Source organism: Bufo bufo, chromosome 1 (genome assembly GCF_905171765.1).
Source record: "Bufo bufo chromosome 1, aBufBuf1.1, whole genome shotgun sequence".
Lineage (NCBI taxonomy): Eukaryota > Metazoa > Chordata > Amphibia > Anura > Bufonidae > Bufo > Bufo bufo.
In genome coordinates this window covers 486338740-486363756 of record NC_053389.1, presented here as the reverse complement: position 1 = coordinate 486363756, position 25017 = coordinate 486338740, and positions in this window count along the sequence as shown.

Genomic DNA, 25017 nt, shown 5'->3' with positions numbered 1-25017 from the left:
GTACAAGAATATATGGTTAAGGGGAGGTAGTTATAAATGTCTAATCTGCACAAGGGATGGACAGGTCCTGTGGGATCCATGCCTGGTTCATTTTTATGAACGTCAGCTTGTCCACATTGGATGTAGACAGGCGGCTGCGTTTGTCTGTAATGACGCCCCCTGCCGTGCTGAATACACGTTCAGACAAAACGTGCCAGCACCTCCAAGGCATAAAAGGCTAGCTCTGGCCACGTGGACAATTTGGAGACCCAGAAGTTGAATGAGGCCGAACCATCAGTCAGTACGTGGAGGGGTGTGCACGCGTACTGTTCCACCATGTTAGTGAAATGTTGCCTCCTGCTAACACGTTCTGTATCATGTGGTGGTGCAGTTAGCTGTGGCGTGGTGACAAAACTTTTCCACATCTCTGCCATGCTAACCCTGCCCTCAGAGGAGCTGGCCGTGACACAGCTGCGTTGGCGACCTCTTGCTCTTCCTCTGCCTTCGCCTTGGGCTTCCACTTGTTCCCCTGTGACATTTGGGAATGCTCTCAGTAGCGCGTCTACCAACGTGCGCTTGTACTCGCGCATCTTCCTATCACGCTCCAGTGCAGTAAGTAAGGTGGGCACATTGTCTTTGTACCGGGGATCCAGCAGGGTGGTCTGCACACGTTAAAATGTGGGCAACTCTGCTGTCGTTGCGCAGGCACTGCAGCATGTAGTTGCTCATGTGTGCCAGGCTGCCCAGAGGTAAGGACAAGCTGTCCTCTGTGGGAGGCGTATCGTCATCGTCCTGCGTTTCCTCCCAGCCACGCACCAGTGATGGGCCCGAGATGCGTTGGGTGCCACCCCGCTGTGAACATACTTCATCCTCCTCCACCTTCTCCTCATCCTCGTCCTCCTCGTCCTCCAGTAGTGGGCCCTTTCTGGCCACATTTGTACCTGGCCTCTGCTGTTGCAAAAAACCTCCCTCTGAGTCACTTCTAAGAGACTGGCCTGAAAGTGCTAAAAATGACCCCTCTTCCTCCTCCTCCTCCTCCTGGGCCACATCCTCTTCCATCATCGCCCTAAGTGTTTTCTCAAGGAGATATAGAAGTGGTATTGTAACGCTGATAACGGCGTCATCGCCACTGGCCATGTTGGTGGAAAACTCGAAACAGCGCAACAGGGCACACAGGTCTCGCATGGAGGCCCAGTCATTGGTGGTGAAGTGGTGCTGTTCCGCAGTGCGACTGACCCGTGCGTGCTGCAGCTGAAACTCCACTATGGCCTGTTGCTGCTCGCACAGTCTCTCCAGCATGTGCAAGGTGAAGTTCCACCTGGTGGGCACGTCGCATATGAGGCGGTGAGCGGGAAGGCCGAAGTTACGCTGTAGCGCAGACAGGCGAGCAGCGGCAGGATGTGAACGCCGGAAGCACGCACAGACGGCCCGCACTTTATGCAGCAGCTCTGACATGTCGGGGTAGTTGTGAATGAACTTCTGCACCACCAAATTCAGCACATGCGCCAGGCAAGGGATGTGCGTCAAACCGGCTAGTCCCAGAGCTGCGACGAGATTTTTCCCATTATCGCACACCACCAGGCCGGGCTTGAGGCTCTCCGGCAGCAACCACTCGTCGGTCTGTTGTTCAATACCCCGCCACAACTCCTGCGCGGTGTGGGGCCTGTCCCCAAAACATATGAGTTTCAGAATGGCCTGCTGACGTTTACCCCGGGCTGTGCTGAAGTTGGTGGTGAAGGTGTGTGGCTGACTGTATGAGCAGGTGGAAGAAGAGGAGGAGGAAGCCGAGTAGGAGGCAACAGGAGGCAAAGAATGTTGCCCTGCGATCCTTGGCGGCGGAAGGACGTGTGCCAAAGTGCTCTCAGCCTGGGGCCCAGCCGCCACTACATTTACCCAGTGTGCAGTTAGGGAGATATAGCGTCCCTGGCCGTGCTTACTGGTCCACGTATCTGTGGTTAGGTGGACCATGCCACAGATGGCATTGCGCAGTGCACACTTGATTTTATCGGATACTTGGTTTTGCAGGGAAGGCACGGCTCTCTTGGAGAAGTAGAGGCGGCTGGGAACAAAATACTGTGGGACAGCAAGCGACATGAGCTGTTTGAAGCTGTCTGTGTCCACCAGACTGAATGACAGCATTTCATAGGCCAGTAGTTTAGAAATGCTGGCATTCAGGGCCAGGGATCGAGGGTGGCTAGGTGGGAATTTACGCTTTCTCTCAAATGTTTGTGAGATGGAGAGCTGAACGCTGCCGTGTGACATGATGGAGATGCTTGGTGATGGAGGTGGTGGTTTTGGTGGTACATCCTCTGTTTGCTGGGCGGCAGGTGCCAACGTTACTCCCGAGGCGGAGGAAGAGGCCGAGGCAGCAGCAGAAGAGGTAGCAGGGTAAGCCTGAGTGAGTTCCTTGTTTTTAACGTGTTTACTCCACTGCAGTTCATGCTTTGCAGATGCCTGGTCATGCAGGTTGTGCTAAGGTTCAGAACGTTAATGCCTCGCTTCAGGCTCTGATGGCACAGCGTGCAAACCACTCGGGTCTTGTCGTCAGCACATTGTTTAAAGAACTGCCACGCCAGGGAACTCCTTGAAGCTGCCTTTGGGGTGCTCGGTCCCAGGTGGCGGTGGCCAGTAGCAGGCGAACTCTCTTGGCGGTGGGTGTTCTGCTTTTGCCCCCTGCTCCCTCTTTTGCTATGCTGTTGGCTCGGTCTCACCACTGCCTCTTCCTCTGAACCCTGAAAGTCAGTGGCACGACCTTCATTCGATGTGGGGTCTATGACCTCATCGTCCCCTGCATCGTCTTCCACCCAGTCTTCCTCCCTGACCTCCTGTTCAGTCTACACACTGCAGAAAAACGCAGCAGTTGGACCTGTGTTTCGTCATCATCAGAGACGTGCTGAGGTGGTTTTCTCATGTCCTCATCATCAGGAAACATAAGTGGTTGTGCGTCAGTGCATTCTATGTCTTCCACCGCTGGGGAAGGGCTAGGTGGATGCCCTTGGGAAACCTTGCCAGCAGAGTATTCAAACAGCATAAGAGACTGCTGCATAAGTTGAGGCTCAGACAGTTTCCCTGATATGCATGGAGGTGATGTGACAGACTGATGGGCTTGGTTTTCAGGCGCCATCTGTGCGCTTTCTGCAGAAGACTGGGTGGGAGATAATGTGAACGTACTGGATCCACTGTCGGCCACCCAATTGACTAATGCCTGTACCTGCTCAGGCCTTACCATTCTTAGAACGGCATTGGGCCCCACCAAATATCGCTGTAAATTCTGGCGGCTACTGGGACCTGAGGTAGTTGGTTCACTAGGACGTGTGGCTGTGGCAGAATGGCCACGTCCTCTCCCAGCACCAGAGAGTCCACTAACATCACCACGACCATGTCCGCGTCCCTTACTAGATGTTTTCCTCATTGTTACCGTTCACCACAATAAGAAAAAAATTATTTGGCCCAATGTATTGAATTCAAATTCAGGCCTTTTTTTTACAGGCACCTAACACTATCTGGCTATCTATTTAGGTACCGTATTACACTAATACAGGCACAGCAGTAACCACAGATTTAGCTGAATCTAAACTGTAGGCCTAGTATTTAGGCCCTGGATGACAGGTGTGACAGATCCATCTGTATAGACCTATATTGCTGGTTCGTCTGTTTGCCTTTATTTCGCTGGATTTCCTGCCCGTATGCCCCTGTTTGTGTGTTTCCCCAAATACCGATTGGAACTACTGAACGGACGGCCACCCAGGAGAAGAGTGTGCTGCTAGTTAACCCAAATGGCCTCATTGTTCACAAAGGACTTAAACTAACTTGAACTCCTGGTCTAATTCGTGCCATTGTGGGATGTTAAATGTCTGTGTATTGAAAAGGGTTGTGACATTGTATGTTTAAATGGTGATGTCTGTTCTGTTGTCCCCACATGTGTATTGTGGTTACCCTCTGTCTTGAGAGATAATGGGATTACTCCTCAGGTCTCCAGGGCAGAGAGGATGAGACCATGATGCATTGTGGGGGATGTATTGTCTCTGTAGTGCTGCATGTCTGTCCTGTGTCAGTCTCCATTCTGGTCCCCTAGGGGCGTGTCCACCAGATGGAGACCTGCATAAATACGGGCGGGTAGCCCTCAATAAAATTGATTCCTGTTTGACTTTCAAGACGGAGCTTGGTCTCGTTTGTGGAGGGATTTATTATTGGGACAGCGCTTTCGTATATTGCTAGCTGTGTAAGGAGTTCGACTGAATTGCTGATCGGGAGTTGCCACTTCGTATGTTCCATTCGGGAGTTTGACGATCGGCTGGATTAAAAACTGCATTTCTGGAGAAAGGGGCTTATTCACTAAACGGCGGCTTCATCTACCTGGCGGTGAGTGTCGTAATAATTGGTGGCAAGCAATGGGATGAATCCCACCGCCCAGAAGGCCAGCTACAAATCCCAGGGTGGAAATGCAGTATGAGGAATTAAGGCGTGCTACCCTTAAAGATATATTGGAACGCAGAGGACGATCAGCAAGTAATCTCAAGAAGAGAGAGATTATTTCTATATTATTGGAGATGGATGCAGCACAGGGAACAGAGACAGCTAATGTGCCTGGCATACTGGATTTAACACCCGAGGAGGTACAATTTAACCGGGCAGTCCAGATAAGGCTGGCACACCTTGGCCCCAACCCTGCAGCAAATATTGTGATCCAGGTGCAAGCAGCAGTAGCAGCACAACAGGCGCTCCAGGGAAGAGGAGCTGCATTAGCAGAGGTACCCCATAATAATAATGGAAGGAGAAAGGTACCTTTTGCTGCATTTAGACATTTTGTGGAAACGGAGGGAGAGATTGACGGGTTCCTGGCCGATTTTGAAAGGCAGTGTGCCTTACACCAGGTACCCACAGAGGAATGGGTCACTATCCTCTCTGGGAAATTATCCGGCCGGGCCAGTGAGGCTTTTCGGGCCATCCCAGAGAAGGAACTTACAAGTTACCGGGCAGTAAAAGATGCCCTTTTGCTAAGATACGCTGTCACCCCTGAGGCGTACCGGCGGCGATTCCGGGACACTAACAAGCAGGCTGGCGATTCTTATGTGGAGTGGGCATGCAGGGTACACCGCACCACAGCCCACTGGATGGCAGGGTGTCAAGCGGTAACTGGAGAAGAGGTGCTGCAAGTATTTTTGTTGGAGCACTGCTTTGATCGGTTACCTGCAGGAGTCAGAGAGTGGGTTAGGGACCGCAAACCCGCTACCTTACCTGAAGCTGCTCGTCTGGCCGATGAATACACAGATGCACGAAGGCTAGACCAGACAGCAGCCAAGGTCCCTACCCGAGTGGAGTACAAACCGGCAGCACCTCCAACCACTACTGTGTATCACCCCCCAGCGCAACGCAGCCCCACAATACCACCAGCGAACAATTATGATCAGCCAGCTCGGTTCAACGCCTGGGATTACTCTCAGCCTATCCGGTGCTATGGGTGCAAACAGTTGGGGCACAAGAGACCGGAGTGCCCATTGAACAATAACAACCAAGCGCAGTCGTGGAGAAAACCAGCCGGCGGACATCAGCAGCCACCCCAGCCTTCCGCTCACTGTCTTGAGCAGGAGGAATTTTGGGGTATACTACATGAGGCGGATCCAGTACAAGCAGCCCAGCAGGATAACCGGCAGCAACACAGGCAGACCGTTAGACTAAATGGCAAAGTGGTCACTGGTCTGAGAGACACCGGAGCCACTATGACCCTGCTCCAAAAGAACCTTGTTTCGGAACACCAACACACGGGAAATACTGTGGCAGTGAGGGTAGCAGGAGGCGCCGTGTTCGGTCTACCTGTTGCCCGGGTTCATTTGGATTGGGGAGTGGGCTCTGGACATGTGAATGTGGGGGTTATGAAAGACTTGCCTGCTGATGTCTTGCTCGGGAATGACCTGGCCCCTTTGGTTTATGCCTATGCTCCAATGGGACCTGCTGATGTCAACCCAGTGACTACCCGGGCCCAGACCCGTGCTGCTGGAACCAGCCCACCTGCTGCTGAGACCCAGGTAAGACCCGATTCCCCGACTGATGCCCTAGGACAGACCTTTGCTAGCTGGGATTCCCCAGAGGAGTTTGGGAGGGAAACTCAGGCAGATCCGACTCTCCAGAAGTATAGAGACAGAGCAGATACTGGAGAGGTAGGAGTAGATGGGGAGCGGTATGAATGGGTGGGGGACAGGTTATATAGGATCCCTAAACCGTCCCAGAAAAGTGTTGCCCATCCGCCCAATCGACAGCTGGTGGTGCCCGCAAAATACCGGCGGGAGATTCTGCGGATAGGGCATGATGTTCCATTAGCCGGACATCTAGGGTCCCGCCGCACAGCCTATAGGATCATGCAGAACTTCTTTTGGCCAAATTTTAATCAGGCTGTGCGGATATATTGTAGTACGTGTGACACTTGTCAACGGGTAGGAAAGCGGGGGGACCACCCAAGAGCTAGGCTTATGTCTATGCCTATCATTGGGGAGCCCTTTGCCCGCATAGCCGTTGACATTGTGGGTCCACTGGCCAGGGCTAGTCCATCCGGTAAGAAGTATATTCTCACCGTGGTGGACTATGCCACTCGCTATCCAGAGGCAGTAGCGCTGTCTAATATAGAGGCAGAGACAGTTGCTGATGCCCTGGTTAGAATTTTTACTAGGGTCGGGATCCCTAAGGAGATTCTCTCTGACCAGGGAACCCAATTTACCGCTGTGCTCACCCAGCAACTGTGGAGGGTGTGCGGCATTAAACCGATACTTAGTTCCCCGTACCATCCACAGACTAACGGCCTCTGCGAGCGATTTAACGGCACCCTCAAACAGATGTTGAGGACCTTTTCTGACACTTGCAGAGACTGGGAGCGATTCCTGCCTCATCTGTTGTTTTCTTACAGAGAGGTGCCCCAGGAATCTACTGGGTTCTCCCCCTTTGAGTTGCTCTATGGGAGGAGGGTCCGCGGACCCCTAGATCTCATTAGAGGCCACTGGGAGGGGGAGACAGAGCAGGAAGGGACCCCCATAGTACCGTATGTCCTGGAACTCCGGGACCGCATGGAGAAACTGTCCCTGATGGTAAGAGAGAATCTCCAGGTGGCCCAGGGGAGACAGAAGAGATGGTACGATCGGGGTGCCCGGCAGCGAGTCTTCCAGGTTGGGCAGAAAGTGCTAGTGCTCAAACCTGTGAAGGCGAACAAGATGCAAGCATCTTGGCAGGGCCCGTATAAGGTGGTAGCTCAGGTGTGTGATACTACCTACCTCATAGCCAGCTGTTCAGATGAGAGGATCCAGCGATCCTTTCATGTGAACATGCTAAAGGAGTATCAGGAGAGACCGGAGGATGTCGCTGCAGTATGTGCCCCTGCTGCGGACGATACAGAGAGTTTACCCTTACCCGATTTGTTAGAGAGGGACTCCCAGACTGACCTTACTAGTCTTGTACAGCTAGGGGATAGATTAAGCCCCACAGAGAAGGGACAGGCAAGACAGCTTCTGTGGGAGAAGCAGGCGACGTTCTCCCAAGAGCCTGGCTACACTACCCTAACTGTACATAAGGTAGAGACCCCTGGACAGAACCCCCTGCGACAGCCCCCTTACCGTATCCCTGAAGCAGTCCGAGAAGGAATGCGGAAGGAGATACAGGAGATGACCCAGCTTGGGGTCATCGAACACTCCGATAGTCCTTGGGCTTCGCCTGTAGTCCTGGTGCCTAAGAAAGATGGGACCACGCGGTTCTGTGTAGACTACAGGCGGCTCAACGAGCGGACCACCACTGACGCCTACCCGATGCCCCGGGTAGACGAATTATTAGATCGTATTGCCAGGGGACGCTATCTGACCACCATAGACCTGTGTAAAGGCTATTGGCAGATTCCCCTGGCCGAGGATGCTATCCCCAAGTCGGCCTTCGTCACCCCATTTGGCTTGTACCAATTTAAGGTCATGCCATTTGGGATGAAGAATGCCCCGGCTACCTTTCAGCGTATGGTGGATAGACTTCTCGATGGATTCCAGGAATTTGCGTGTGCATACCTGGATGACATTGCGATCTACAGTGGGTCCTGGGAGGAACACCTAGTACATGTAGGGGTAGTTTTGGACAAAATTCGGGCTGCTGGCCTGACATTGAAGCCAGAGAAGTGCCATCTAGGCATGGCTGAAGTGCAATACCTGGGTCACAGAGTGGGGTGTGGGAGCCAGAGCCCGGAGCCGGCTAAGATAGAGGCAGTAGCTAACTGGCCCACACCAGTCACTAAGACCCAGGTGTTAGCCTTCCTAGGGACAGCAGGGTATTACAGACGCTTTGTCCCAGACTACAGCACTATTGCTAAGCCCCTGACTGACCTGACTAAGAAAAATCTCCCTAAGCAGGTCCTGTGGTCTCCGGCTTGTGAAGCTGCGTTTCAAGCACTCAAACAGGCTCTTGTAAATGCCCCTGTCCTGGCTGCCCCAGTCCCTAGCAAACGTTTTCTCGTCCATACAGATGCTTCCATGTATGGACTGGGGGCTGTGCTGAGCCAGGTCGGGGAAGATGGAGGAGAGCACCCTGTCGCATATCTCAGTAGGAAGCTGTTACCCCGAGAAGTGAGTTATGCGGCAGTGGAGAAGGAATGCTTGGCCCTGGTCTGGGCATTAAAAAAGTTAAGCCCTTATTTGTATGGACAGGAATTTTCCCTTGTGACGGTCCACAATCCCCTTGTCTGGCTTAACCGGGTCTCAGGAGACAATGGTAGACTGCTGCGGTGGAGTTTAGCTTTACAACCGTATAACTTCACCATCAGCTACCGACCCGGTAGGCAGAATGGGAATGCAGATGGATTGTCCCGGCAAACCGACGTTCTTGCTACCTCCTAGTCCGGTCATCCCCAAGTTGACCCGCTAAAGGGTCAAGCCGGGTCTGCCGGAGTGTCCCACAAGGGGGGAGCCGTGTGACAGATCCATCTGTATAGACCTATATTGCTGGTTCGTCTGTTTGCCTTTATTTCGCTGGATTTCCTGCCCGTATGCCCCTGTTTGTGTGTTTCCCCAAATACCGATTGGAACTACTGAACGGACGGCCACCCAGGAGAAGAGTGTGCTGCTAGTTAACCCAAATGGCCTCATTGTTCACAAAGGACTTAAACTAACTTGAACTCCTGGTCTAATTCGTGCCATTGTGGGATGTTAAATGTCTGTGTATTGAAAAGGGTTGTGACATTGTATGTTTAAATGGTGATGTCTGTTCTGTTGTCCCCACATGTGTATTGTGGTTACCCTCTGTCTTGAGAGATAATGGGATTACTCCTCAGGTCTCCAGGGCAGAGAGGATGAGACCATGATGCATTGTGGGGGATGTATTGTCTCTGTAGTGCTGCATGTCTGTCCTGTGTCAGTCTCCATTCTTGTCCCCTAGGGGCGTGTCCACCAGATGGAGACCTGCATAAATACGGGCGGGTAGCCCTCAATAAAATTGATTCCTGTTTGACTTTCAAGACGGAGCTTGGTCTCGTTTGTGGAGGGATTTATTATTGGGACAGCGCTTTCGTATATTGCTAGCTGTGTAAGGAGTTCGACTGAATTGCTGATCGGGAGTTGCCACTTCGTATGTTCCATTCGGGAGTTTGACGATCGGCTGGATTAAAAACTGCATTTCTGGAGAAAGGGGTTTATTCACTAAACGGCGGCTTCATCTACCTGGCGGTGAGTGTCGTAACAACAGGTATCCCTTTTACGGACAGAATTAGACTTGGAAATGCACGGTAGCGTGTGAAGTTATTGAGGATGACCCTATAAGCACCTTCAATGTAATATACCCTTTTATGGATAGATTTAAAAGCCTGACATGCAGTAATTTTAGTCCGGCGGCCTTTCGCCATGCACCGCCGTTCTGCACCGGAGCTCCGCCCCCATCCCCATTATAGTCAATGGGGACGGAGCGGCGGTCCGGCGGCACGGCGAAATAGCCGCAGGACGGATCCGACATGGTGAACAGCCTGTCAGATCCGTCCTGCCGCAAGTGTGAAAGTAGCCTAAATCCCTGCCTAATCTCGCCCTAACAGCAGCAGCTGCATCCTCTCCCTACACTGATCAGAGCAGAGTGACGTGCGGCGCTACATGACTCCAGCTTAAATAGAGGCTGGGTAACATGCTGCACTGGCCAATCACAGCCATGCAAATAGTAGGCATGGCTGTGATGGCCTCTTGCGGCAAGTAGTATGACGCTTGTTGATTGGCTGCTTTGCAGCCTTTCAAAAAGCGCCAAGAAAGCGCCAAACATCGAACCCGGACTTTTACGTAAATGTTCGGGTCCGTGTCACGAACACCCCAAAATTCGGTACGAACCCGAACTATACAGTTCGGGTTCGCTCATCCCTACTCATGACACACTGGTAACAGTCCCTTAAGCTCCTTACTGACCTAATTAGCATATTTATAACATAATTTTTCTATCTAAACAAAAGCATTCCCTGCTATGGCACATGTACATTACGGACATACTATTGGAGATTTACTGTAGAAGCACACGTAAAGGGCTCTATATGCTAAAACTAGCTGACATAATCCCTTTAATAAAATAGGCAAAAATTGGATAAAATCTGCAAAAATACTAAATGAATAGCAGGTGGCTAAAGAGAGCAAATCAAATCCCTAAAAATTATTTAAATATATAAATGCTAAAAACCAAGGTCAGAGCAGATACAGTAGGTCCCCTAAATAACAATACAGGGGAAGATAAGGAAAAAGAGTTACTAATTTTTTTTTTTTTTTTAGCTCTGTATATACAAGAGAAGAGAAAGGAGCTGATATTGGGGTGCCAGGACTGTTAGGACATCCAGTAATATACTCAATTGGCTAACTGTAGATATGGTCTAAGCTAAGTTAAATAAGGTAAATGTGAACAAGGCTCCGGGTCCAGATGGATTGCACCCAAGAGTGCTTAAAGAGCTCAGTTCAGTCATTTCTGTGCCCCTGTTTATAATTTTCAAAGATTCTCTAGGTACGGGTATAGTGCCAAGTGTCTGGCGTAAGGCAAATGTGGTGCCCATATTCAAAAAGAGCTCTATTTCCTCCACACGTAATTATAGACCACTAAGCTTAAAAATGTTTGAAGGACTCTTAAGGGACTGTAAACAGGAGTATGTTAACCACTTGCCGCACACGTAACGCCGATAGGCGTCCGGGCGGCGGCAGTCTCAGGCTCAGCGACGCCTATTGGCGTCATCTCGTGTGAGCCAAGATTTCCTGTGAACGCGCGCTCACAGGAGCGTGCGTTCACAGGATCGCGCAGTTAGGAAGTTCATCTACAGCCTGCCGGCAGCGATCATTGGCTGGCAGGCTGTCGATTTTTAAAAGATCCAATGAAATGGGTATGTCAGACGCTATTTACAAAATAGCGTCTGATATACCTGCTACCTGGTCCTCTGGTGGTCCCTTTTGCTTGGATCGACCACCAGAGGACACAGGCAGCTCTGTAGGTAGCACCAATCACCACACATACACTACACACACACCCCTGTCACTTATTAACCCCTGATCACCCCATATAGACTCACTGATCACCCCCCTGTCACCCCTCTATCATTGATCACCCCCCTGTAAGGGTCCCTCATCACCGCCAGTTAGTTAGCTACTTGTTAGGTAGTTAGCGCCCAGCCCACCGCACCCAAGTACATTAGGGTCACCTTAGGCTCTACAAAAAACGCAGTGTTCGCCAGATCAGGCCTGATCTTGTGCGCACACTTGCGTTCAGTCCGCCCCACCGCAGTGACAGAAATTTTTTTTTTTCTGATCACTGCAAAAACAACGTAAAATAGCTGCGCCGCTATAAAGATCACTTTTGAGCTTTTTGGATCTTTATTAGCGATCGCAGCTTTACTTCGCAAGCACTCCTTTTTACTAGGCAGGTTTGCTCTTTTTCCTGGGTAGTCTCAGAGGAATACCCCCTAAATTTAGTTAGCCCAAAATGTCAAACAAGGGGTATTCCACTGAAGAGGCCGACGGGATTCTGGCCGTGATGGATGAAAGCGATGGGAACGCCTCATCCGCTGAATTCAGTGGTTCAGAATATGAACCTGTAGACAGCAGTAGCATTCTAACCGCTTGTGAAGATGACGAGGTTGAGGTCCCTGCTACGGTCAGGCGTACCCGATCCCATGTCAGTGTTCTGCATACCCCCCGTGATGAGCCTCATTTGCAGCAGAGAGGTGCAAGCGCTGATCTTTTTTATGGTGCGGCATAAACCAGCAGCGCAGCACATCCTGGACCTTCTACCAGCACTGCCGTATTCCCTGGTGAAGTGGCGAGCACCAGAAGGGCAGTTCAAGCTGGTACGGTGGCACGTGCAGTAACTCCCCCGTCGCAGCCACCACGTTCACAGGCCCGTAGAGCCCTTAGTCTCCCAGAGGTGCTGGCAAACCCGAATTGGCACTCCCCTACTTCCGCCGCACCTGTATTGCCCCCTTTCACCGCCCAGTCTGGAGTTCGCGTGGAGACAGCTCATTTAGGATCAGCCCTCGAGTTTTTTGAGCTGTTCTTCACTGCGGATCTCTGACTTAGTTGTGGCAGAAACCAACCGCTATGACACACAGTATATTACCAGCAAACCCGGAAAGCTTCTATGCCCAACCTTTCCAGTGGAAACCAGTCAGTTTCCGAATTTAAATTATTTTTGGGCCTTATCATCAGCATGGGTCTAACAAAAAAAAATGTATTGCGGTCCTATTGGTCTAAAGACCCAATACATTACATGCCCATGTTCTCTGCTGCTATGTCAAGGGCACGTTTTGAGAACATCATGCGCTTTATGCATTTTACTGACAATAAAACCTGACATCCAAGAGGCCACCCTGCTTATGACCGGCTCCACAAAATTCGGCCCCTCATAGACCATTTGTCATCCAGATTTGCAGATGCGTATACCCCCAATCAGAACATCTGCATAGACGAGTCCCTAGTACATTTTACCAGGCGCCTTGGCATCAAACAGTACATCCCCAGCAAGCGCGCCCGGAATGGGGTCAAACTGTATAAGCTCTGTGAAAGGGCCACAGGCTATACATATCGTTTTAGGGTCTATGAGGGAAAAGACTCAAAACTGGAGCAGGTCGGATGTCCTGACTACCTGGGGAGCAGTGGCAAGATTGTCTGTGACTTGGTGTCACCCTTACTTCACAAGGGGTACCACTTATACGTGGACAATTTTTACACAAGTGTGGCCCTCTTTCGGCACTTACATCTAGTCAGAATTCAATGCTGTGGCACCGCACGACCTAGTCCTAGGGCTTCCCCCAACGGCTCGTTAATACCCGACTTGCACGGGGGAGAGGGCTGCCTTGTGTGACCAAGAACTGCTCGCGGTGAAGTGGAGGGACAAGAGGGACGTTTACCTTCTGTCCACCATTCACGCAGACACGACCACATGTCCAAATTGAAAGGGCAACTAGAGTAATTGAGAAACCCCTCTCTGTCCACGACTATAACCTTCACATGGGAGGGGTGGACTACAATGACCAGATGTTGGCTCCCTATTTAGTGTCCCACCGCACCAGACGCTGATATAAGAAGGTGTCTGTTTATTTAATTCAATTGGCTCTGTATAATAGTTTTGTTCTCTACAGTAAGGCTGGGAGAATGGGATCCTTCCTAAAATTCCAGGAAGAGATCATTTTGGAATTCCTATATCCAGGAGGGTCCGTGCCCCAAGTCCCTGATGTAATGAGCCGGCTACATGGCAGACACTTCCAGAGTATCTATCCTGGTACCCCAACTCAGCTTTCCCCAACAAAAAAAAGTTGTGTCTGTAGCAGGGCTGGAATAAGGCGTGACACCACCTTTTTTTGTCCTGACTGTCCTGACCAGCCTGCCCTATGCATAGGGGAGTGTTTCCGCAAGTACCACACACAGGTACACTATTAGTGTAGGGATTGCGTGACACAGGACAGGCACACAGGGGTCTTATGGCCCTTTCACACAGAGCTGCCACAAACCTCTCCTTTCATCTGGGACAAAGTGCATAATGTACTTCGCCACATCTCTTGGCGATTTGCGCTTTGCACATTGTCCCATGGGGAAGGAGAAGTTTGTCCTCTAAAGGTAAAGAAAACAAAAAAAAATCACAGGTAAGCAAAAAAGTTAATGTTCTGTTTCAAATGTTATATAAAGTTTATAAAAGTTGATGTTAATACATTTATTGCGTTGCACTGATGTGCATTCTGACAGAAGCATTGCGCTGCTGTCAGATTACACAAAGTTGGTGTATGCGGCGCTGCAAGATGAGATTTCTCCTCTGCAGTAAAAAAAGATACGTTTGCCAAGGCTTATGAGCTTTGGCAAACATTTTTTATAAAAAAAAAAAAATTCTGGCAATGATTTATTTATCCACATCGATTGATGTGAATGGAGAAATCGGGTTTGCCAGGGCATACGAGCTGAGTGGGTTTGGATGTTGGGCGGAGCTCCTATGTCCTGGCAGACGCCTTTCCCCCCTTTTTTTTCATTTTTACGCATTTGAATTCCAAACTACTTCTCACGCTTTAGGGCCCCTAAAATGCCAGGGCAGTATAAATACCCCACAAGTGACCCCATTTTGGAAAGAAGACACCCCAAGGTATTCCATGAGGGGCATGGCGAGTTCATGTAAAATTAAATTTTTTGTCACAAGTTAGTGGAATATGAGACTTTGTAAGAAAAAAATACATAAAAATCATTTTCCGCTAACTTGTGCCAAAAAAAAAATCTTCTATGAACTCGCCATGCCCCTCATGGAATACCTTGGGGTGTCTTCTTTCCAAAATGGAGTCACTTGTGGGGTATTTATACTGCCCTGGCATTTTAGGGGCCCTAAAGCGTGAGAAGTAGTTTGGAATCCAAATGCGTAAAAAATGCCCTGTGAAATCCTAAAGGTACTCATTGGAATTTGGGCCCCTTTGCGCACCTAGGCTGCAAAAAAGTGTCACACATGTGGCATCGCCGTACTCAGGAGAAGTTGGGCAATGTGTTTTGGGGTGTATTTTTACATATACCCATACTGTGTGCGAGAAATATCTCTGTAAATGACAACTTTTTACATTTTTTATACAAAGTTGTCAATTTACAGAGATATTTCTCTCACCCAGCATGGGTATATGTAAAAATACACCCCAAAACACATTTCCCTACTTCTTCTGAGTACGGCGATACCACATGTGTGACACTTTTTTGCAGCCTAGGTGCGTAAAGGGACCAAAAGTCCAACGAGTACCTTTAGGCTTTACAGGGTTGCTCACAATTTAGCCCCGCCCAAAATGGCAGAACAGTAAACACACCCCACAAATGACCCCATTTCGGAAAGTAGACACCCCAAGGTATTTACTGAGGGGCATAGTGAGTCCGTGGGAGATTTATTATTTTTTTTGCCAGAAGTTAGCAGAAATGGAAACTTTATTATTATAATTTTTTCCTCAGAAAGTGTCATTTTCCGCTAACTTGAGAAAAAAAATTAAATCATACATGAACTCACCATGCCCCTCCGTGAATACTTTGAGGTTTCTTCTTTCTAAAATGGGGTCATTTGGGGGGTATTTATACTATCCTGGCATTCTAGCACCTCAAGAAACATGACAGGTGCTCAGAAAGTCAGAGCTGCTTCAAAGTGCGGAAATTCACTAATTGTACCATAGTTTGTAAACGCTATAACTTTTGCGCAAACCAATAAATATACACTTATTGGATTTTTTTTATCAAAGACATGTAGCACAATAAATTCTGACACAAACTTGTATAGAAATGTAATTATATTTGAACAATTTAACCAGAGAAAGTTAAAAATACACTTTTTTTTGAAAATTGCGGTCTATTTTGATTAATATCAGAAAAACGAAAAATGTCAGCAGCAATCAAATACCACCAAAAGAAAGGTGTATTTGTGAGAAGAAAAGGAGGTAAAATTAATTTGGGTGCCAAGTTGCATGACCGAGCAATAAACCGTTAAAGTTGTGAAGTGCCGATTTGTAAAAAAGGGCCTGGTCACTAGGGGGGTATAAACCTGTGGTCCTTAAGTGGTTAATAATATCATAAGTGATAATGATGATGGGTTTAGCAAGGACAGAAATTGGCAGACTAACCAGATTTTTTTTCTTTTATGAGGAGGTGAGTAGAAGCCTGGGCGGAGAGTTGGCTGTGGATGCAGTGTTTCTGGATTTTGCAAAGGCTTTTATACTGTCCCTCATATGTAGATGTTTAATTGGTAAAATAAAGTCTATAGGTTTAGAAAGTATAGTTTGTAATTGTATTGAATACTGGCTGAAGGATCGTGTCCAGAGAGACATGGTCAATGAATCCTGTTCAGAATGGTCCCAGGTTATAAGTGGTGGCCCCCAAGGTTTTAGTGCTGGGTGCTCTATTATTTAATTTATTTATTAAAGAAGTATTCCCTGTCAAGGGAAACTCCGCCCCTGGCAGGGATGGTCTCCCCTTTAAGATTTATAGACAACAGAGTAAAATATTAATTCCTTTTTTATTAGAAGTTTATAATCAGTCCTTCTAAGACGGCTCCCTTCCTCCCTCATTAATGGAGGGCTCCATTACTTTAATACCCAAGAAGGGAATGATAAAACGGAAATCGGATCTTACCACCCAATTTCGTTACTTAATGCGGACTATAAGATCTTGGCTAAATTATTAGCTAATAGATTGAAGAAAGTAACCCATAAGCTGATACACCTGGACCAAACTGGATTTATATCTAAACGATACATACAAACCAATATATGTAGAGCTTTTCTAAACATCCATGTTGGTGGGGGGGAGGACCACTCCATCCTGTCTTTGGACGCTGAGAAGGCCTTCGACAGGGTAGAGTGGCCCTTCTTATGGACAGTTATGGAGAGAATGAATTTGGGATACAATTTCATCCGGTGGGTCCCCCTCCTATATCAGGGACCGAGGTCAAGCATTAGAGTTAACGGTATAGATTCGGACCAGTTCTCTCTCAATCGGGGAACTAGACAAGGCTGCCCCCTTTCCCCATTGTTGTTCACTTTAGCATTGGAACCTTTAGCATGTAATTTTAGACAGAATGACAATATTAAGGGTTTTGGAGGGAAGGGATTGGAAGACAAACTCTGTTTATATCCTGACGACATTCTCTTATTTTTGAGGGAGGGATGGAGAGTGCTCCCCTCAGTGATGAGTATCATAGAGACATATGGTTCGGCGTCAGGATATGAAGTTAATTGGATTATGTCAGAATTTCTACCTCTGGTCCGGCCGCCCCCCAGCGGCACCTTCGAAATCAAAATCCTTACCCCTGATGACTCAATAAGGTATCTCAAAATTAAAATCAGTGCCGACATAACACAATATAATGTTTTGAATACCATTCCGATAATTAACGGTATTAGAGAACAAACACGTATTTGGTAGAAGCTGCCTATCTCACAAGCAGAAAGAAATCATTCTGTACACAATAACAGCCTGCACGGTATGGATAGATAATTCTTTGTTTCACCTTCTGGAAAGAACGATAAATGATTTGATTTGGGGGAGGAAAAGGGTGAGAATTAAGCAAAAATTCCTATGGCTACCGGAGAAGCATCCTCTTCTTCCAGGGCTATTACTTGGCATCACAGATACGTTGGTGTATGGACGATGAGAGTGACCACCATCTTTTGTTTATTTTGAGGGATTCCCAGGACCATATAGGGATATCTTCACTATTTTGGATACAGGATTTTAGGGAATAGAGGGAAGCACTGCATTCTAAGAAATACACTTCACAAGGTTTGGAATAAAATTAAAAGTATTTTGAGGATCACTTATTCTACTCAACATACGCCCTTGTGGCACAATATGAATTTTTTTATATTTTCTGATTATGAATACTGGAATCGAAGGGGGATTAATAGACTTTCTCACATTATAGTAGATGGGAAAATATTACCATTAGATAAATTAATACATGGCACTGAAGTATCTTTTATAAGTAAGTTCAGATATGCACAAATCTATTGCGCATTTTTTCACACGGTAGATAAGAAAGTATTTAATATCAGGGGAAATATTTTTGTTGATTTCTGTTTTAAATTTTATGGGTCCAGGATTTCTCTTTCACAGATATATGATAAGATCCTACAAGCTCTAGTCTGGGTCACAGAGTTCAGGAGTAGGTTAAAATGGAGAGAGGAACTGGAGGAAGAATGTAATTTGAATTGGGGAATAATATATAAGAATATTAAATTAGCATCATGCTCATATAAATATACAGGGTGGGCCACACCTTAATAAAATGGGAATGGTTGGTGATATTAACTTCTTGTTTGTGGCACATTAGTATATGTGAGGGGGGAAACTTTTCAAGATGGGTGGTGACCATGGCGGCCATTTTGAAGTTGGCCATTTTGAATCCTACCTTTGTTTTTTCAATAGGAAGAGGGTCATGTGACACATCAAACTTATTGGGAATTTCACAAGAAAAACAATGGTGTGCTTGGTTTTAATGTAACTTTATTCTTTCATGAGTTATTTACAAGTTTCTGACCACTTATAAAATGTGTTCAATGTGCTGCCCATTGTGTTGGATTGTCAATGCAACCCTCTTCTCCCACTCTTCACACACTGATAGCAACACCGCAGGAGAAATGCTAGCACAGGCTTCCAGTATCTGTAGTTTCAGGTGCTGCACATCTCGTATCTTCACAGCATAGACAATTGCCTTCAGATGACCCCAAAGATAAAAGTCTAAGGGGGTCAGATCGGGAGACCTTGGGGGCCATCCAACTGGCCCACGACGACCAATCCACTTTCCAGGAAACTGTTCATCTAGGAATGCTCGGACCTGACACCCATAATGTGGTGGTGGACCATCTTGCTGGAAAAACTCAGGGAACGTGCCAGCTTCAGTGCATAAAGAGGGAAACACATCCTCATGTAGCAATTTCACATATCCAGTGGCCTTGAGGTTTCCATTGATGAAGAATGGCCCCACTATCTTTGTACCACATATACCACACCATACCATCAATTGTTTTGTTCCAACAGTCTTGGAGGGATCTATCCAATGTGGGTTAGTGTCAGACCAATAGCGGTGGTTTTGTTTGTTAACTTCACCATTCACATAAAAGTTTGCCTCAACACTGAACAAAATCTTCTGCGTAAACTGAGGGTCCTGTTCCAATTTTTGTTTTGCCCATTCTGCAAATTCAGTGCGCCGATCTGGGTCATCCTTGTTGAGATGCTGCAGTAGCTGGAGTTTGTAAGGGTGCCATTTGTGAGTAGCTAATATCCGCCGAAAGGATGTTCGACTAATGCCACTCTCCAGTGACATGCAGCGAGTGCTACGCTGTGGGCTCCTGCTGAATGAAGCTAGGACAGATCCTGATGTTTCTTCATTAGAGACAGATTTCATGCGTCCACATTTTGGCAAATCCAACACTGAACCAGTTTCACGAAACTTAGCAAGCAGTTTGCTAACTGTAGCATGGGAGATGGGTGGTCTCGTAGGGTGTCTTGCATTGAAATCTGCTGCAATGACCCGGTTACTGCGTTCACCAGACATCAACACAATTTCTATCCGCTCCTCACGTGTTAACCTCGGCGACATGTCAATGGCTGTAAACAAAGAGAAACTTGTAAATAACTCATGAAAGAATAAAGTTACGTTAAAACCAAGCACACCATTGTTTTTCGTGTGAAATTCCCAATAAGTTTGATGTGTCACATGACCCTCTTCCTATTGAAAAAACAAAAGTTGGATTCAAAATGGCCAACTTTAAAATGGCCGCCATGGTCACCACCCATCTTGAAAAGTTTCCCCCCTCACATATACTAATGTGCCACAAACAGGAAGTTAATATCACCAAGCATTCCCATTTTATTAAGATGTATCCATATAAATGGCCCACCCTCTAGACTTATCCAATTTACAATCGTTCACCGTCTTTACTATTCTCCAGCTCTCCTAGCGAAAATAGGAATAACAACAGAGGGCAGATATTAGAAGTGTCGCAGAGAGGGGGCCGGATTTACACATTTATTGTGGTACTGCTCGGGGATCCAGGACCTCTGGTGCCGGATCTATACAGAATTGGGAAAAATCCATAATATCGGATTGGAACCGAATTTAGTGCAAGCAATTCTGGGGGATTTCTCTACTATGGATCTACCCATTTAATCCAAAAAGATCTAAGTATTTTATGGCAGCAAAGGCACTTATAGTGAAATATTGGGGATCCGAAAAAACTACTACCTTGCTAGAATGGAAGTTCTTAATCAATACTTTAAAGATCTATGAGGACATAGCTAGTGAGCAGTGCCATGAGGAGGCTAGGTGATTTTTTTCTCTGGTGTATAGCGTAGTCACCTTTCAAGATCAGGCTCCCATGTGAGTCTTATTAGCTGGAATGGTCCAGCAGCAGTGACGGGAGGGAGGGGGGGAGGGTGTCAGTCATAAAAAAATGAAATAAGAAAAAAAGGAGTATTCCCCAGCATTTTCTTCAACTGCATTTCTGCTCCTGCTTCTCTTACTGTGCTTGTTATGTGAGTGGAGCTATGTTATCCCATCATGATATCTAAAGCTCTGGGTGTGCTAGTTTGCAAAGTGTGATAACAGGGACAAAACAGGGAGAAACTGAGTGATGTGCTGAGTATATACATTATAAAAACAATGCACACACCTTACATTTCTGAGCCCTAGAGAATCTTTTACACAAAACATGCAATGCAACAGCTCACTGCAAACCAAATAAAGTACAAAATTGCATCATAATTGCAAATGCTATACTAATAAGTTAGAGATGTTTGGCAAATAGTTTTGTACAAAATTATTTGAGCCCGTCTGCCGCAAGTCAAGGCGATCTTTAGTTAGACTGGTTCCTAACACTAAATTTTACCTGTTATGTGCCATGACGGCTATCATATAATTCAGAAAGTGCAGGTTCCACATCTATATAACACTTCCCCTTCTGAGCTCTTCCTCCCCTGAGCATATACTCATCCTTTGTCTAATACCTAGCACTGCTTGCTCACGTTCTGGTTAGGCTTGAACGAATTGAGCTTCGTATCATAGATCCGAAGTCAATTCATTCTAAAACTTCATTTTAATGTTCCCAGAGGCCTGTCTCCCTAAAGCTGTAAAATGTATTGCCTACATAATTCCAATTGCTTGAAAAATTTGTTTCCCCCGAAACACAAGACTTCGGTGAATGAATTTGGCATTCATTTCTGCATTTTAAAAACATTTAAAATTACCAATCAGAAGTTAGGTTTGGTACTGGCTGGTACCTCTGTACCAAACCCCACTTCGGATTGCTATTTTAAAATGTTTTTAAAGATGCAAAAGTGATTACCGATTTCATTCACCGAAGTCTCACGCGACTTGCCAGTAACCTGGCATGAGCACTACACATGGAGCTGTGGACGGAGTTATGCTTATGGCTGTTTTCTGTATTAGCTCCAGTGAGGCTGTGAACAGCTGATCGGTGGAGATGGCAAATAGTGTTGAGTTAATCGAAGTCAAATTAATTGTCTTCAATACGAATGTCAGGAAAAATTCGATTAGCCACAAAGCCAAATTTCGTTGCACTTCCTGGTAACAAATCAATTTTCCCAGAAATGTTGGTAAAAACAGAAAAAATACATACTCACCTCATCCATTTGTGCGTTAAGAGGTCATCACAGCCATCTTGATTAAAAATAGCACGCAAAATCTCATGTAAGATTTTTATCAATGTCTTCAATCAAGATGGCCGCAACGGCCTGTACATGATCAAATGAATAAGGTGAGCATTTTTTTTTCTTTTTACCCTGATTGAGCCCTGACAGGCCTAAATGGTAGCCTCAGATGCCGCGATCAATGATCAATGCAGCATCTGAGGGGTTCAATTACAGGGGGGCGGCGCGATCACTGTTCCACGTCATTGCACCTGCTACATACAAAGAAATGCACTTTGTGACAAAGTAATTAGTCACAAAGCAAATTTCCTTGTGAAATTTGGCGAAGCAGCCAAATCGAATTTTCCATAACTTCGCTCATCTCTAATGGCATGTATCGGACCCCCACTAATTTGACATGAATGACCCATCTTAACCACTTCCCATCTGGGCCCTTTGCCCCCTTCCTGACCAGGCCAAATTTTGCAAAACTGACATATCTCACTTTATGTGGTAATAACTTTGGAACGCCTTTATTTATCCAAGTCATCCAGAGATTGTTTTCTCGTGACACATTGTACTTCATGATAGTCATAAATTTGAGTCAAAATATTTCACCTTTATTTATGAAAAAATCCCAAATTTACCCAAAAATTTGAAAAATTCGCAATTTTCTAAATTTCAATTTCTCTGCTTTTAAAACAGAAAGTGATACCTCATAAAATATTTATTATTTAACATTCCCCATATGTCTACTTTATGTTGGCATCATTTTGGAAATGTCATTTTATTTTTTTAGGACGTTAGAAGGCTTAGAAGTTTAGAAGGAATTCTTCAAATTTTTAAGAAAATTGCCAAAATCCACTTTATAAGGACCAGTTCAGGTGTGAAGTCACTTTGTGGGGCCTACATAGTGGATACCCCCATAAATGACCCCATTGTAGAAACTACACCCCTCAAGGTATTCAAAACCGATTTTACAAACTTTGTTAACTCTTTAGGCGTTCCACAAGAAATAAAGGAAAATGGAGATCAAATTTTTAAATTTCACTTTTTTGGCAGATTTTCCATTTGAATCAATTTTTTTCTTTAACACATCGATGGTTAACAGCCAAACAAAACTCCAATATTTATTACCCAGATTCTGCGGTTTACAGAAACACCCCACATGTGGTCATAAACTGCTGTATGGGCACACGGCAGGGCGCAGAAGAAAAGGAACTCCACATAGTTTTTAGATGCCATGTCCCATTTGAAGCCCCCTGATGCACCCTTACAGTAGAAACTCCCAAGAAGTGACCCCATTTTGGAAACTAGGGGATAAGGTGCCAGTTTTATTAGTACTATTTTTGGGTACATATGATTTTTTGATCATTCATTATAACACTTTATGGGGCAAGGTGACCAAAAAATTGGTTGTTTTAGCACAGTTTCTATTTATTTATTTTTACAGCGTTCACCTGAGGGGTTCAGTCAAGTGACATTTTTATAGAGCAGATTGTTACGGACGTGGCGATACCTAATATGTATACTTTTTCTCATTCATTAAAGTTTTACACAATAATAGCATTTTTGAAACAAAAAAATTATGTTTTAATGTGTCCATGTTCTGAGAGCTATAGTTTTTTTATTTTTTGAGATATTTTCTTATGTAAGGGCTCATTTTTTGCGGGATGAGGTGACGGTTTTATTGGTACTATTTTGTGGGACATACGCGTTTTTGATCACTTGGTGTTGCACCTTTTGTGATGCAAGGTGACAAAAATTGCTTGTTTTGACACAGTTTTATATTTTTTTTTTTTACGGTGTTCACCCGAGGGGTTAGGTCATGTGATATTTTTATAGAGCTGGTTTTTACGGACGCGGCAATACCTAATATGTATACTTTTTTTTATTTGTTTCACTTTAACACAATAATAGCATTTTTGTAACCAAAAAAATGATGTTTTAGTGTCTCCATGTTCTAAGAGCTATAGTTTTTTTATTTTTTGAGAGATTTTCTTATGTAGGGGCTCATATTTTTGCGGGATGAGGTGACTGTTTTATTGGTACTATTTTGTGGGACATACGCGTTTTTGATCACTTCGTGTTGCACCTTTAGTGATGCAAGGTGACAAAAATTGCTTGTTTTGACAGTTTTTTTTTTTTTTTTTTACGGTGTTCACCCGAGGGGTTAGGTCATGTGATATTTTTATAGAGCTGGTTTATACGGACGCCGCAATACCTAATATGTATACTTTTTTTTATTTTTTCTATTTTTAACTTTTTTTTTTCATTCCTTACTTGGGGACTTTTTTTTTTTTTTACATGTGAAACTTTTTTTTATTTTTTTATTTTCAACCTTTTATTTTTATTTTTTTTATTTTACACTTTTCGTCCCCCATAAGGTCATACAAGACCTCTGGGGGACATTTACTTCACTTTTTCTTTTTTTTTTCACTGTTGATTTCTCCTGTAACTGGGGCTGACATAGTAGCCCCAGTTACAGGACAAATGCACCCCTATAGAGGCTGTACAGCAGCAATCCTGCGCTGTACAGCCTCACAGCAGGGCTGATCGAGGTCTCTGAGAGACCTCACACAGCCCCTGCACTCTTCGGTCACGGCGGTCACATGACCGCCGGGCCGGAACAGGAAGCGCACAGCGCTTCCTTCTCTGCAGACACAGCGCTCGGTGAGCGCTGTGTCTGCAGCGATCGTGAAGGCAGGGACACCTGGGAACTGTCCCTGCCTTGTCTTAGGGTTGCCCTGCTGTCACTGACAGCGGGCAACCCGATCAGCAGCTGCACGATTAGCGTGCAGCTGCTATTTCTGACAGGACGTTTTAAAACATGCTGTTAGAAATAGACGTCCACCCATAGGACGTTTATAGTCTATGGGCGGACGTGAGGCGGTTAAAGGGAACCTGTCACCAGTTTTATGGTGTCCTAACTAAGGACAACATAAATAAGTGACTGATTCTCTTAGCAAAATGCTGGGTCACTTTCTTTAATTGACCCAGTCAATCTGCCAACATCTTGTATTGAAAAGCTCCAGCTGATAATGATGAGTCATGAATATTCATGAGCTCCTGACTCTCCCCGCCCACCTGCTGCTGATTGACAGTTTGTTTCCATATGAATCAGCAGCAGGTGGGCAGGGGAGTGGCTATAGCTCTGAATTAAATATACGCTGGACTCAATGACATCACGCCGGACTCCAATCAGTTAATTAGCATGCGGCATCTTTGTGTGTATATTATGAGGTAACCATCTGTCACACCAGTAAGTGAATACATCTAAGGTACTTTTTAGTAGTTAATGATTGTATATAATTAGTTAGATTATAATCAAATATCCACATGACAGGTTCCCTTTAAGGATAGGTCATCATTATCAATAACCTGTAGAGCCCCTTTAAAAGCAACTAGGCTCCTTTATCAGATACAGTACAAA